This window comes from Lytechinus variegatus, chromosome 14 (genome assembly GCF_018143015.1).
Source record: "Lytechinus variegatus isolate NC3 chromosome 14, Lvar_3.0, whole genome shotgun sequence".
In the NCBI taxonomy this organism is placed as follows: Eukaryota; Metazoa; Echinodermata; class Echinoidea; order Temnopleuroida; family Toxopneustidae; genus Lytechinus; species Lytechinus variegatus.
In genome coordinates, this window is record NC_054753.1 from 31,847,678 (window position 1) to 31,861,521 (window position 13,844).

The window sequence follows — 13,844 nt, forward strand, 5'->3', positions numbered from 1 at the left end:
CCGATTCAATTCGGGCAGTAGTTGAAATGTATCACAGGTAGCATATTTTATTATATACTCATGAATGAAAATATTTTTTGAAGCAAAACATATGGCATTTTAGTCATTTTGTGCATTGGAGCAAATGGTAAAGCAGTTGTAACCGGTTACACTTCGTAATTCAGAAGGCTCTTTATTCCGAAACACGTAAACTGCCTATACCTCGATGTTCGTTAATCCGAAAACGTAAAAGGGTTCGTTAATCCGAACATTTGTGGCGTTATTCTGAAGGTTTGATAATCTGAAAATAACAAAGCTACCAAGTCTCATGCATTATGCTTGAGACTCAAGCATTTTGGACTCTTGTTCATCCCCTCAAATCTCTGTCTCACGCAATTATCACAGCCTATCCCCATATACATTGTACACAATGTCTGTGATCTCACTCAGATTAACAGAAAATCTTATGCATAGCTGGTCTTTGAACTTGGCATCTCTGAAATAAGTTTCAATGTTCCGAAGGTTTGTTAATCCGAAAACGAAATAAGGTTAGTTAATCATTTATTTTTCGGACTAACAAACCTTCGGAATTACGAACCTCATTTCTTTTTCTGATTAACAAACCTTCGGAATTACGAACCTTCAAAAATACGAACCTTCGGAATAATGAACCTTCGGAATATTCGAACCTTCGGAATAACGAAGCTACGGAATGTATGCGGTTGTAACTCAATACATAATGACATTACAGTGTGGCCCCTGTATCCATACATGTGATAGTATAGTGGTTATAGCTTTATACAACTTTCAACCATTTATAATGTTCTTATCCCCATTCCTAATGAAGGATTTTATTTACAAAATTCAAAACTTAAAAAAAAGATGTTTATGAGTACAAACATGAATTGCTGAAGACAATTAGGTATAACATAATTGACCCATTGGGCATCCTGTTGGCTTTTCTTGTTTTATATTATTAAAAGTGTATCTTTTTCTCAATCTCTCTTTTATTAAAGAAAACAAGGCTGTCATTTATTCTATCAAAATCAAGTAAATCTCTCTCCACCAAAATAAAATGAAAAGTAAGTTATTTAACTTAGAGTTGAATAAAAGCATGATGCAAGTCATATTCACCATTATAATTTAAGCATGTATTGCTTCTCCATTTATGTAGATTTTTCCAAGTGTGAAATCACTTATAAAGAAATTTGAAACTGAACTCATTATTGTCAAACTCAATTAGAAAATATGTGACCAATCAATATCAACACCCAAAATTGTATTATGACATAATGATAACCTACCACCTAGTATAATCAATCTATTAATTCCTATGTAGAATCACACTTTCATTTCACATCCTCCACAACTGTTAAGGGGCATACCCACCATATAGGAATACAAGCATTGAGGGGGGGGACATCCTCCACAACTGTTTAGGGGCATACCCACCATATAGGAATACAAGCATTGAGGGGGGTATCATAAAGCTGTATTGCTACATGTAGGTCTAAGCTTCAAGGTCAGTAGTTTGTTATATATCAATGAACATAGAGGTCAACAACACTTTGTAGCATTAAAGTGTTGTTGACCTTCACATTCATCGTCATATATGAACAGTATGTTTATACCATTTTCAAGTATTGGATTATTTTAATTTGTCATATGTCATTTAATTAATGTAAACATGTATCTGATAGGAGGGTAACTGTTATATATCTCTCTGAATTATTATCTGCTGCAATTAACTTTCATTAGTAATTTCATTTTAGGATGTTCCAGTTATGATTGTGCTAATCATGATCTGCACGTATTTTACGTTACGTGCATTGACGTCACAATGAATGAACAAATGATAGGACGAGCTTACCTCAAGATAAATGTTGATTTGAATAAAAAGAGCATCTAACAACAATCAATGTGTTTATGGATTGAACTACCATGGTAACATCAATCAACTCATTGTGGATTAACCCTAAATCTCCCGGGGTATTCTGATTCTTGTCATTTCTGGGGGGGGGGCCGGGCCATTATGGCCCCCCCCCCTTAAGATCTCAGCCGCGGATTGCGCGATCACGACAAAAATTTGCATAATGGTAGAGAATGACGTAAACTACGCAGTTGCATTGGTAAATTTCACTGAATTCATTTTTTTTGAGGTAAGGTATGTTTTTGTCACCTTTTACACAATTTTTTCTAAAACTGAAGGTGCTGTTAGCCTTACAGAGCATACAAATAGCCATATGAATGAATTGTTCATCCTACTGTCCTGAACTATACAGTAAAATTTGATGAAATCTACATGGATGTAAATGAATAATAGAGGATTAAACTCAATGTTGTAGATACAGTGGTGCTCAAAAGTTAGTGAACCCCATCAGAAAATGAATATATTTAAAGTGTTCAAGTTGTTTTAAATTGTTAAGTCAGGTGATGAAATATTACATTCAATAAAGTTCATTTGGGTTCACCTAACAATCGTTTCCATTCAACACTCAGCATGAAGGAGTGCATTTTGTCATAGGGTTCACTGATTTTTTAGCAGAACTGTGTATGCTTATTATTATTGCATACTATTTAGATGCTGAAGTAAACTGTAAAATTTGGTAAAAATGATTTGGATTTCATATTAATTGTACATTGTAGAACATCCTTAAGTTTATAGTTTGATATAGCTTTAAACTGCACAAGCAGATGATGTGCAATACTACATGTACTTCCTACAGCCATCTTCCATAAAGGGTAAGTCCAAGGTGATTTCCCTGAGAAGAAAAAATAGCTTTTGTTTAAGATGATCATGTTTGGTGTCACTTTTAACGAATAAAGAAAATCACGATAGTGCTTATTCATACAAATTTCTAAAACTTTGTTTTTATAATAGCATTACATATCATGGCTGTTCACTAGCATATCCAGCATCAAATATATGACAAAGAAATGCATGGGCCCAAGTACATGTAATAAAGTCACTATTGTCCCCATACAATTGGACCCATATAATATCTGATGCTGGATACGTGCCTGCTATGTGTAAAGATTTATGGCTCGGTTGACACTTTCACGCATTGTGGTTCTCGCATAGTTTGCGCATGGGCATGCAACTCATGCGGGCCAATGCGCGAACTATGTGTGCCAGCTTGCTGATAGGTAGGTGGCAGTGCATGAAATGCATGCCAAAATTGTCAACATGGCATGCATTACAAATACTTTTACTGTTCGTGAACTATGTGCAACCTAGTCATGCCACTGCGTGGCATCAAAATAGAAATTTCATGCCACAAAAAATAGTAGGCACACCCCCGGGGTAGTGGCATGCAGTTCATGACAGGGTCACGCATACTTTGCGCATAGGCTGAGCATACTTCATGCATAGTTTGCGAATGATATGCGCAAATTGTGAGTGCAGACCACGTGATCAGTGTAAGTTGTCCTTATAAACGAACGTAGAGGGTGTCAACACCAAAACATTTAAATATTTAAATTTGAGCTAGATACGTCACAGAATAGGGTGTCAAGAATATTTGCTGAACGCACATTGGGACAGTGCGTAAACACTGCATGAACTACGCGCGAACTATGAGCAAACATGTTAACGTGTCGTGACAATGTGTGAACTGATATAGCAAGTCGTGCCATAAAGTGTCTTGCACTGGCACGCATCAATTCAGGGCAATGCGGGCAAGTGTCAACCGGGCATAAGCCTGACAGGATTTTTTAACTAGCACATCAATGATGTGGAGCTCATCCGGCATCTCGCAACAAAATTGAACACAATTTTAATTTCAGCCCAGTTGACACTGTAGTGAATTATATTGGTGACATAAATTGAGGATATAAAATTGAAATTGATGAAGAAATGACATAGAAGCATTTTTTTGTGATCTATGAATAAATTTCATATGAATTAAGTATTAATAATTATCTAGTCAAGTTTCTTAAATCTGTAGAACCTTGGTGAACCTAATGTAGCTCTCAGATGGAACAAAAATAACCAAAGTCAATCAACAAATAAATAACTAATTTTTGTGAGTTTTGAAAATATATGAATAAATTGGCATATTTAATGAGTTTCAAAATTCTATGTTGAAATTTTGTATCACCACCTCGAGCTATTACATAAATCAAACAAAATTGAAATTGATCTACAAATGAAGAAGAAAAAACATTTCTTTGTAATTCTGTGTAGAAGTTTGGTGAACCTCATAAAGTTCTACAAAATGGAAGAAGAAAAAAAGTAAAAATCGGTCAACAAAGAAGAAAAAGCATTTTATGTGAATTTTTTAAAATATGAATAAATTAATTTCCCATTAAAAATTGTTCTAGTCGAAATTTCCAAATTTTGTGAAGAAGATTGGTGAACCTCATGAAGCTCTACCAGATGGAAGAAAAAAAATCAAATCGGTCAACATGAAGAAGAAGCATTTTATGTTAATTTTTTTAAATATATGCATAAAATGATTTCGCATAAATTAGCATAAAAATTGTTCTAATCAAAATTTCAAAATTCTGTGTAGAAGATTGGTGAACCTCATGAAGCTCTTCCAGATGGAAGAAAAAAAAATCAAAATCGGTCAACAAATAAAGAAGCGTTTTATGTGAATTTTCGCTAAATATGCATAAATTAGCATAAAAATTGTTCTAATCAAAATTCTGTGTAGATGATTGGTGAACCTCATGAAGCTCTACAGGTTGAAGAAAAAAAAATCGTTCCACAAATAAAGAAAAAGAAGCATTCTATGTGAATTTTTAAAAACATGCATAAATTAATTTCGCATAAATTGGCATAAAACTTGTTCTAGTAAAATTTCAAAATTCTTTGTAGAAGATTGGTGGACCTCATGAAATTCCACCAGATGGAAGAAATAAAATCAAATTCGGTCAACAAATAAAGAAGAAGCATTTTATGTGAATTTTTCAAAATTTGCATAAATCAATTTCGCATAAATTAGCATAAAAATTGTTCTGGTCAAAATTTCAAAATTCTGTGTAGAAGTTTGGTGAACCTCATGAAGCTCTACCAGATGGAAGAAAAAAATTCAAAATCGGTCAACAAATAAAGAAGCATTTTTTGTGAATTTTGAAAAATGCGCATAAATTAGCATATTTAATGAATTTCAAAATTATGTGTAGAACTTTTGAATCCCCCACCTAGTGCTATCAAATAAAGCAAACAGAATTGAAATCGGACTTGAAATGGCGAAGTAGTAGCATTTTGAAATTGTGGACGGACGCCACGGCATAAGCTCATATTGCCCTTGCCGGATGAGCTAAAAACCAAAATGTGCAGTTATAATGTGATGTGCCTGCACGTTTTGGTTACAACTTCATAACTACATTTGATGGTTATAGTGGAGTAACGATTGATGATTATGATATTGGGCTGGAGACAATGTCAGGGGTATTTGTCTGTGTGCATGTGTGTGGGTGATTTGCCCCTACATCCAATGACAATGTCTAATCCAATTTGGTCCAATATCATTTCTTTCAATAATCATTTCATCCGACGGCCAGTTAGCCCAAGAGCCAAATTGTCCAATAGCCACTTTTAAGAGTCTCTTTTCGCAAAGCCACTTTGTCTAAGATCAATGTCGGCCAATACCCGCTTCCTCTAAGAGCCATTTTGTCTTAATGTCACTTCATTTAGAGAGGTACTGAATATATATAGCAAAATTCAGAGCAAACAGCTGAAATTCATAAAAATTCACAGAGCCAAAAGCTGAAAATTTCATCAAATTTGGATAACAAGGAAAGAATTTATTGAATTTAAAGATTTGCTTTATTCCGGTGAAACAGTTCTAGGCATATCTTCATGAATATTCATTAGGTGGGCTGATGATGTCACATCCCCATTTTCCTTTTTCTTATGTTATTACATGAAATCATATTTGTTTCATTTTTCATGAATGTGTATTAAAAAAAAATGATGCGTCTCCATTATGATGAAATATGTTGCATCAATAAATAACTAATGCAATTAATCAGTTGTCAATCTGATTGTTTTAGTTCTTGACTATAGAAAAAATTTGAATAAACCTGATTTCATATGATAAAATAGAAAAGAGCAAGTGGGGATCATCATCAGCCCATCTAATGAACAAAGACTTGCCTACTGACTCATTCACAGGAATAATGCAAATCATTGTAATTCAATATCTTTGTTATTTGTAATCCGATTTTGATCGAATTTTACTCTATTTATTGAGATATAAATATCTTCAGCCCGGAACATCCCTTTAATAGACGGTTATTCTTATAGCCATTTCATCCAATAGCCAGTTCTTCAAACTTCATTTCCAGTTGGTCCAATTGACAGTTCATCCAATACCCACTTGGTCCAATTCAGACTTGGGTAACTTCTGGGATTATTGGCTCACTTGTCTGTAGGGGAATGTGTTGAAATCTTGTTGGTTTGTGACAACCCCAACCACAACACTGTACTTAAAGGACAAGTCCACCCCAACAAAAAATTGATTTGAAAAAAGGGAGAAAAATCCAACAAGCAAAACACTGAAAATTTCATCAAAATTGGACGTAAAATAAAAAAGTTTCGCTTAATTTCACAAAACAGTTATATGCACATCCTGGTCAGTATGCAAATTGGCAGACTGATGACGTCACGCACTCACTATTTCTTTTGTATTTTATCATATGAAATATTCTAATGTTCTCTTCCTTGTCAAGTGAAACAAAGTTTTATTACTCCCTGAACACGTGGAATTACTATTAGTTTAACAGTTTATGGTTAAGTTGGTCCTTATTTTCAAATCTGTAAAACTTGAAATATTGTATTATTCGAACAATAAAAAACAAAAGAAATAGTGAGAGATGGACATCATTGATTCTCTCATTTGCATATCGCTGAGTTGTGCATTTAACTGTTTTGTGAAAAAAAAGCGAAACTTAAAAATGTCATAACTTTCTAATTTAAATCTGATTTCGATGAAATTTACAGCGTTATGTTTGTTTGATTTTTCTCTATTGTTTATAATCAACAATTTTCTGGGGTGGACTTGACCTTTAATACAGCTGGTGTTGGATTGACCCCAGAAAATATTACGTATTTCCAGCAGTTCAACTTTGAGCACTGGTGTTAAATGTCATCTGCTGAACCGAGTATCACAGCTGGTATTGACAATCCATGTGTTATTTCCCCATTCACCAAACCTCAGGGATTGGGGAAAATTGTGATTTCAAGTACGGTGTTGGTGATTTGAAGCCCATGAACAGGCAGCGAACAAGATGAAAATCCCTGAAAAATTAGGATGAGTGCAATTTAATTGACAATAAATATGGATTCTACAAGTAAGCATTTAGATTCTTTATGATGAAATTTTACTCTAATTTTTCCCCAATTTCACTTTTGTCATTGAGAAGTTCTCGCATAAAGTTGAGATGATCAGCAGCGTAGCGCAGAGGCGTAACGTCATAGGCTAACATGATAACACGATCGTTCCTCTGAACCCAGCTAAGTTCTGGAGCCTTTTCACACTCTCAACACCCACACCAAATTACCCAATGTGCCGTCAATGTCGTGCACATTTTGGTAAATTTACCAAAATGTGTTGTAGGCGGTACACTTTGGCAACTGCACATTTTGGTAATTACCAAAGTGTGCCATAACATAGTAACGGCACATTTTGGTAATTTACCAAAATGTGCAGTAGCAGCAGGTATCATATGCACATAGAACATTTCCTATACAGTGCGTCCCCAAAAAACTACACTTTTGAAATGGCTGCCAAATAAAAAATTTAGCACTTTAGGGGAAAAGACTTACATGTATAGATATGGAAAGCCAATAAAGTCAACTTTCAAATGACACCAAAAAGTTGGAAAACTATTCATGCTTAAGCGAGCACTGCCCACTGAAACAAAGGGTATGAAAATTAGGGTGGGCCGGAATTAGCCTTCCAGTTTCTTTCAGGTTTTTTTGTTTGGTACTTGCAAAGTCGAGGGTTCTTTGGTGAATTAAAGATCAGATGTGATCAGTTTGTTTTTTGTGAAAATTTAATGTGTTATTAAATTGAAATTTAATGCACGAGTGATCATGAATTGCAATTTTTAGTGCACGCATTTTGTCTTTATCATGTGGATCTCAACAATGTGTTCATGACAGTCAGGAGAAGAGGGGGTAATATGGCTTAGGTACATGTAGGTGAAGTTCGTTGATGGGATAAAGGTCAACAGAACATTTAGCAACCCCTCCCTCCATCTCTACCCCCTCCCCCCACTTCTCCTCCTGAGAGACTAAGCTTGGCTAGGCTGGGCAGGAATAGCCTTACAGTTTTTTTTTTTGAGTGGTTAGTCTTTTGCAACTTACAAAGCTAAGGGTGTCATGCTATTTATGAGTGAGATAAGTTATTGTTTCTTAGGGAGATTTCATGAGTTACTAAATTGAAATGTAATGCATGAATGATTTAAGTTAATTTTAGTGTAGCATATTCATCTTGTGGACCTCAAAAGTGTGTTCGTGAGAGTCAGAGTAATGTGATGGTAGCTGTTACAATCAAGAGGGCGAAAACTGGGCATTCCTCTTCTTTTTGTCCTTTTACAAATTAAAAGTCATATGTACCTTCCTCTCTCCACCTCCATTTTCCTGCCCTCTCTGTCTCACTTCCTTTTAATATTGTAACCTATTCAAAACTTAACGGCCAAGTGACCGGTGGCTGATGGTCAGTTTTTTTATTGAATGATTACCAAGAAATTTTATGATTATGATGATTAATGAAGTAATATACTGAAAACAAGGCAAAAGCAATTTTGTGTCTCGCCCACGCTAGAAAATAACCAGAAATATGATTTGTGAGAGCACGCAAGAGGATTATATCGAAACTTCATTGTGAAATGACTGGGATGGAATAACACTTGTCATAAGAGCCTTGCACGTAAACTTTAGTGTTGACCTGAAAATGACCTTTGGCCTTAACATATGACCTCAGACAGCATAACATGCAGGTCCCCAAAGTCCATCTACCATCCAAGTTGGTTGAAAAGCGACTTACGGTTGCGGAGTTAAGGTCTTGCATGTAAACTTTAACGTTGACCTGAAATGACCTTTGACCTTGTCATGTTACCTCTGACTGCAGCATAACATGCAGGTCCCCCAAGTCCATCTACCATCCAAGTTGGTTGAAAAGCGACTTACGGTTGCGGAGTTAAGAGTCTTGCATGTAAACTTTAACATTGATGTGAAAATGACCTTTGACCTTACCATGTGACCTCCGACTGCAGCATAACATGCACGTCCCCCAAGTCCATCTAACATCCAAGTTTGGTTGAAAAATGACATGCGGTTGCAGAGTTAGGTGTCATAAGAGAGTCTTGCATGTAAACTTTAACGTTGACCTGAAAACGACCTTGACCTTATCATGTGACCTCAGACTGCAGCATAACATGCAGGTCCCCCAAGTCCATCCACCATCCAAGTTTGGTTGAAAAGCGACTTATGGTTGTGGAGTTATGTGTCATTACAGGTTTGTGACGGACGGACGACATTTGGATCCTTAAGTCTCGCCTTCACCTCTGGTGGGCGAGACAAAAACTGAATGTTTGATTGATCACATTGCACATTGCAAGAGTTGATTTACTGATGTATTGTTGATTAAATGACTGATAGGAAAAGGTTGATGCCCCAATTCAGAATTAGTCATTAAATCAACATTCTGCTCTGGACTTCATGCGTACATGACAATAGCCATCAGTCTCGACAGGAGGGGAGGGCGGGAAAGAGGGATGGGGCAGGGGCTGAATGTTCTGTTGACCCTTATTCCATCAACCTTCTCCCACTGAAGTTCTATCTCATCCCCTTTTCTCCCGACTCCCATGAACACATTGCTGAGATCCACATGATAAAGTTGAAATGTTGCCCAAGAAGAGATCCAAATGATGCCCAAAAAGCGTAATTCATGTTCACTCATGCATTAAAGTTCAATTTAATAATTAAAAAATTTGCTTAAGCAACCAAAACTGGTCACGGTTGATCATTAATTTATCACAACGCCTTTAACTTTGCAAGTTCGAAAGGATTTGCCTCTCTAACACTGACATAAATTGGAAGGCTAATTCCAGCCCACCCTAATTTTTACCCTTTGTTTCAGTGGTCAGTGCTCGCTCAAGCATGAATAGTTTTCCAACTATTTGGTGTCATTTAAGTCCTTTTCCCCAAAGAGCTACATTTTTTATTGGGCAGCCATTTCAAAAGTGTATAGTTTTTTTTTTTGGGGGGGACGCACTGTAGACTTGTGTTTCCTACACGACTGAAGGGTGGAATGTTTAATACCAGTGGATAGGATATATATCTGACATTCCATATCTAACCAGGGAAGGGTCCCTCTACCAGCTCATTAAAAAAAAATCTGCATTAGTGAAGCATTGCCCTGGGAAGCAAGGGTGCTTCAGTATTTTTTTTTTTTTTGGGGGGGAAAGTGCTGCATGCTTTGTATTCTCCACCGTCAGGCAGAAGACCCTGTAATTCTGTAAGGTGTGCAAAAATGGAGAAATATAATATATAACCAAAATGATATCCATTTTGTAGTGATTTTTGTTCGCATGTAAATCAGCAACCCCCGTAAAATAATTGTTCTGAGGGGTCTTGTCTTTAAGATTAATGTCTACTTTTATCCATATTATTATTTTTACACAAATAATTTTTCAACAAATTTTTTAAATGCCAAGATGTAAGTGGTGCTCACTCGAGTGGAAAGATTTGTTGATAATTATATTGTCATTCACTTGAAGGGACCTATGCCAAGATGTAAATTTGTAGAAAATATTTAGAATATTACAAATATTATTTTATAGGAGTATTTCAAAGTATAAATGTATTTTGATACAGACTGTACATGTACTCTATTATCCACAAAAAAAATGTTTATAGATATTCATTCCTAATTTATTGAGGTTTATTGGGTTCCATAACATTTGATCCAGTGACAGCTGCTCTGTTATAAAAATAAAGAAATGTAGGCATCATTGTGTGTCAAGAATCAACATTCATTTAATAAAAGCAAATCACATTGTACAGATCAACAGCAAAAGAGAACTTCCAAATGTTTCAACACAATGCTTATTCTTAATCCTTGTTATTTGTACATTACTTTGCATCTTGCATATCAAAAGAGTTTCTCAACACCTGCTCACCTGTAAATCTTGTTAAGTTCAAAACCATGGTTAACAAGATTTATTACCATCAAACAGTTCCAACCATTTTTTTTTTGGGGGGAGGGGGTGGCTTCTCCTTTTTAAAGATAAATGCCAGTAATGCGCTAAGGATTTCATAATGAACTCATATGGTGTGCAATCAAATTGCCACCAGTGTCTGTCTGCATATATCAAAAAATATGTGCCAAATGATTATGGAAGAAATTGTGTTAATTGCTGTGAAATTAGCAAAACATTTCCAAGCACACTGTTCTTTGTCTATGTTGGTGATTGTTAGTGTATCATTTTTCAACTTAGATTTCATCTTGGTTTAACAGACTTTCTCATGAAATTAGTGTTTACTCCAACTACATTCATTTATCTTTAATGTACTTCATATATTTTATATGAATTTATTTAATTTCATTAATAAATACAAATTTTGTACTTATAGTTCATGTACAATCAACTCACTTAGCATGTCCAGAAAAAAAACGCAATAAAAAATACAGTTATCTGCATGTACATGTATATGGAAATTTCTGAACCATTTTTTTTTCTATTTTCATAAAATTCCAAATAATTTAAATACTTTAAATCAATCAATTTAAATACTTTAAATACCTCCTGAAAATTAGCTGATCGTTTTTGGTCCCTTGCTTTTCTGAATTTTTGAACATTTCAAGTATATCTGCCCTAAAGAAATATTCTGCATATGGGCATTTTCACGGTAACTGATGTTACACGGCACAATTACAAGTGCTTTCCATAGATATATTTACTTTGAGACATTTTAGATTTGTCTAATTCAACTCTTCATTTAAACCCTGCATGACATTCTGCATTAAACATGAAGGTTTCAAAAAGTACAATTATTTTATTTTGAAGTTCGAAATAATAATAGGCATACCTTGTGGTGGGAGTCCAATGATGACATAATTATGATCTGGAACTAGATTTGCCTTTATTCTTAAAGAGAAGCTTGATATAGACTGGAATTCTGATTTTGGTATTGACAACTCTTTAGTTATTCACATCACATGCTATGACAATAAAACCACATTGCAATGGATTGTCTAACTCACACCTATTTTTTCCCCTTCAAATCTAGAAATTCTAAACATGATTAGAGACAAGAGGACTTCCAATATTAGCACACTATTTGATTTTATACTGATATCTCTTTCCATAGTTTGTACCATTTCCCTCAATAGTTTGTATTAGATGTTCACAGGGAAACCAAACTTTCCTTATTGTGAGATTATTTAATGAATAATAATGAAACTTACATCACTTATATTTCTGGAATTCAAACACACAACCCTTTGTTTGAAAAACAAAATTCAGAGACACAATCCATTCAAATCCAGTATATTTTGTCATTTCTGAATTCTTATTCTTTTAAATATTGTCATTGCACTTTCTAAAATAGCAATGCAATGAACAATATGCAATCAATGTTAAACATGAAAATAACCCTAATACATTCCTTCATAAATTAATACCAATCAAAGGAAGATTAATAAACAACTTGAAACACTCTTGTACCTCTGTGGTAAAACCTTTCTTTCATTGGAATCCTATATAGGGATTTAAATCATCATCTTTAACAAAAATGGTGAATATAACACAACACAACTAAATTTTCATAAAGAAGTCTATTTAATAAAAAAAGAACATTCATTCAACATATATACATGTACAATTCCTGAGTATCAACAAGTAATCACATTTTACTGTAATAAAAGTGATTTAAAATCCTTAAAATTTCAAAATTACATGTATTATGACTTTTCAAACACTTAACTCTGGTGAAGATTTGATGTTGACAAAACAACCAAGACCACTATTGTAAAGGCTATTTATCATTTCTTCTATGTACATGAGACACAAATCTTTGAGCAACATATTAGTGCCACCTGAACACTGCTGGAAGGTCAAGCAGTAACCTGCAACAATTAATTGTAATTACAAAATTTTCTTCTTGATGACAATGTCAGAAAAGTTTTTATACCAAACTGACTTACATTCATTACAATTTCCTAGCCATAATGCTTATGCACAAGGGTACATGTATGTGTCTATACAGTCAGTCTGCAAGCCCCCATGTTAATGAACAAATGAGCAAGATTTATCCAAGTCCTCTCGTGGCAGACTTCCTGTCCCTGCAAAATCTCGTGAATTGTGAGACTTTATTTTTCAAAGAATTTTACCACTTTCTCTTTGAGTAAAATTGATTATATTGGTATCATAGAAAAGAGTAAATGTAAATTTTACGTGCTCGGCATTTCAAGGAAGAAATTCTTGCCAGGTACCCATTCACCTCACCTGGGTTGGGTGCAGCACAGTGTGGATTAATTTCTTGCTGAAGGAAACTACGCCATGGCTGGGATTTGAACCAGAATGCGTGTATTGTTTGTTTTATGTGAGCTCCCCCCCTCACCCATGTTACTGAGTTGCCCCGATTGCTATATTTGATCGAAATTTTAGATATGATTCCAGAACTCGCACTATCCTGCACTCTGACGTCAGAGTGCAGGATAGTGCATTTTGGATACAATAGAGCAATTTGCTGAATATCATGTGATCCGATTTGGATCAGATTACAAAACATTCTTGCAACTTGTATAAAACAGTTTATGCAACTGTAGTAGCTACCCTGGTTAAAATATTACACTATTATTATTATACATGTAATATTATACACATTCATTATTTGGCCCCGC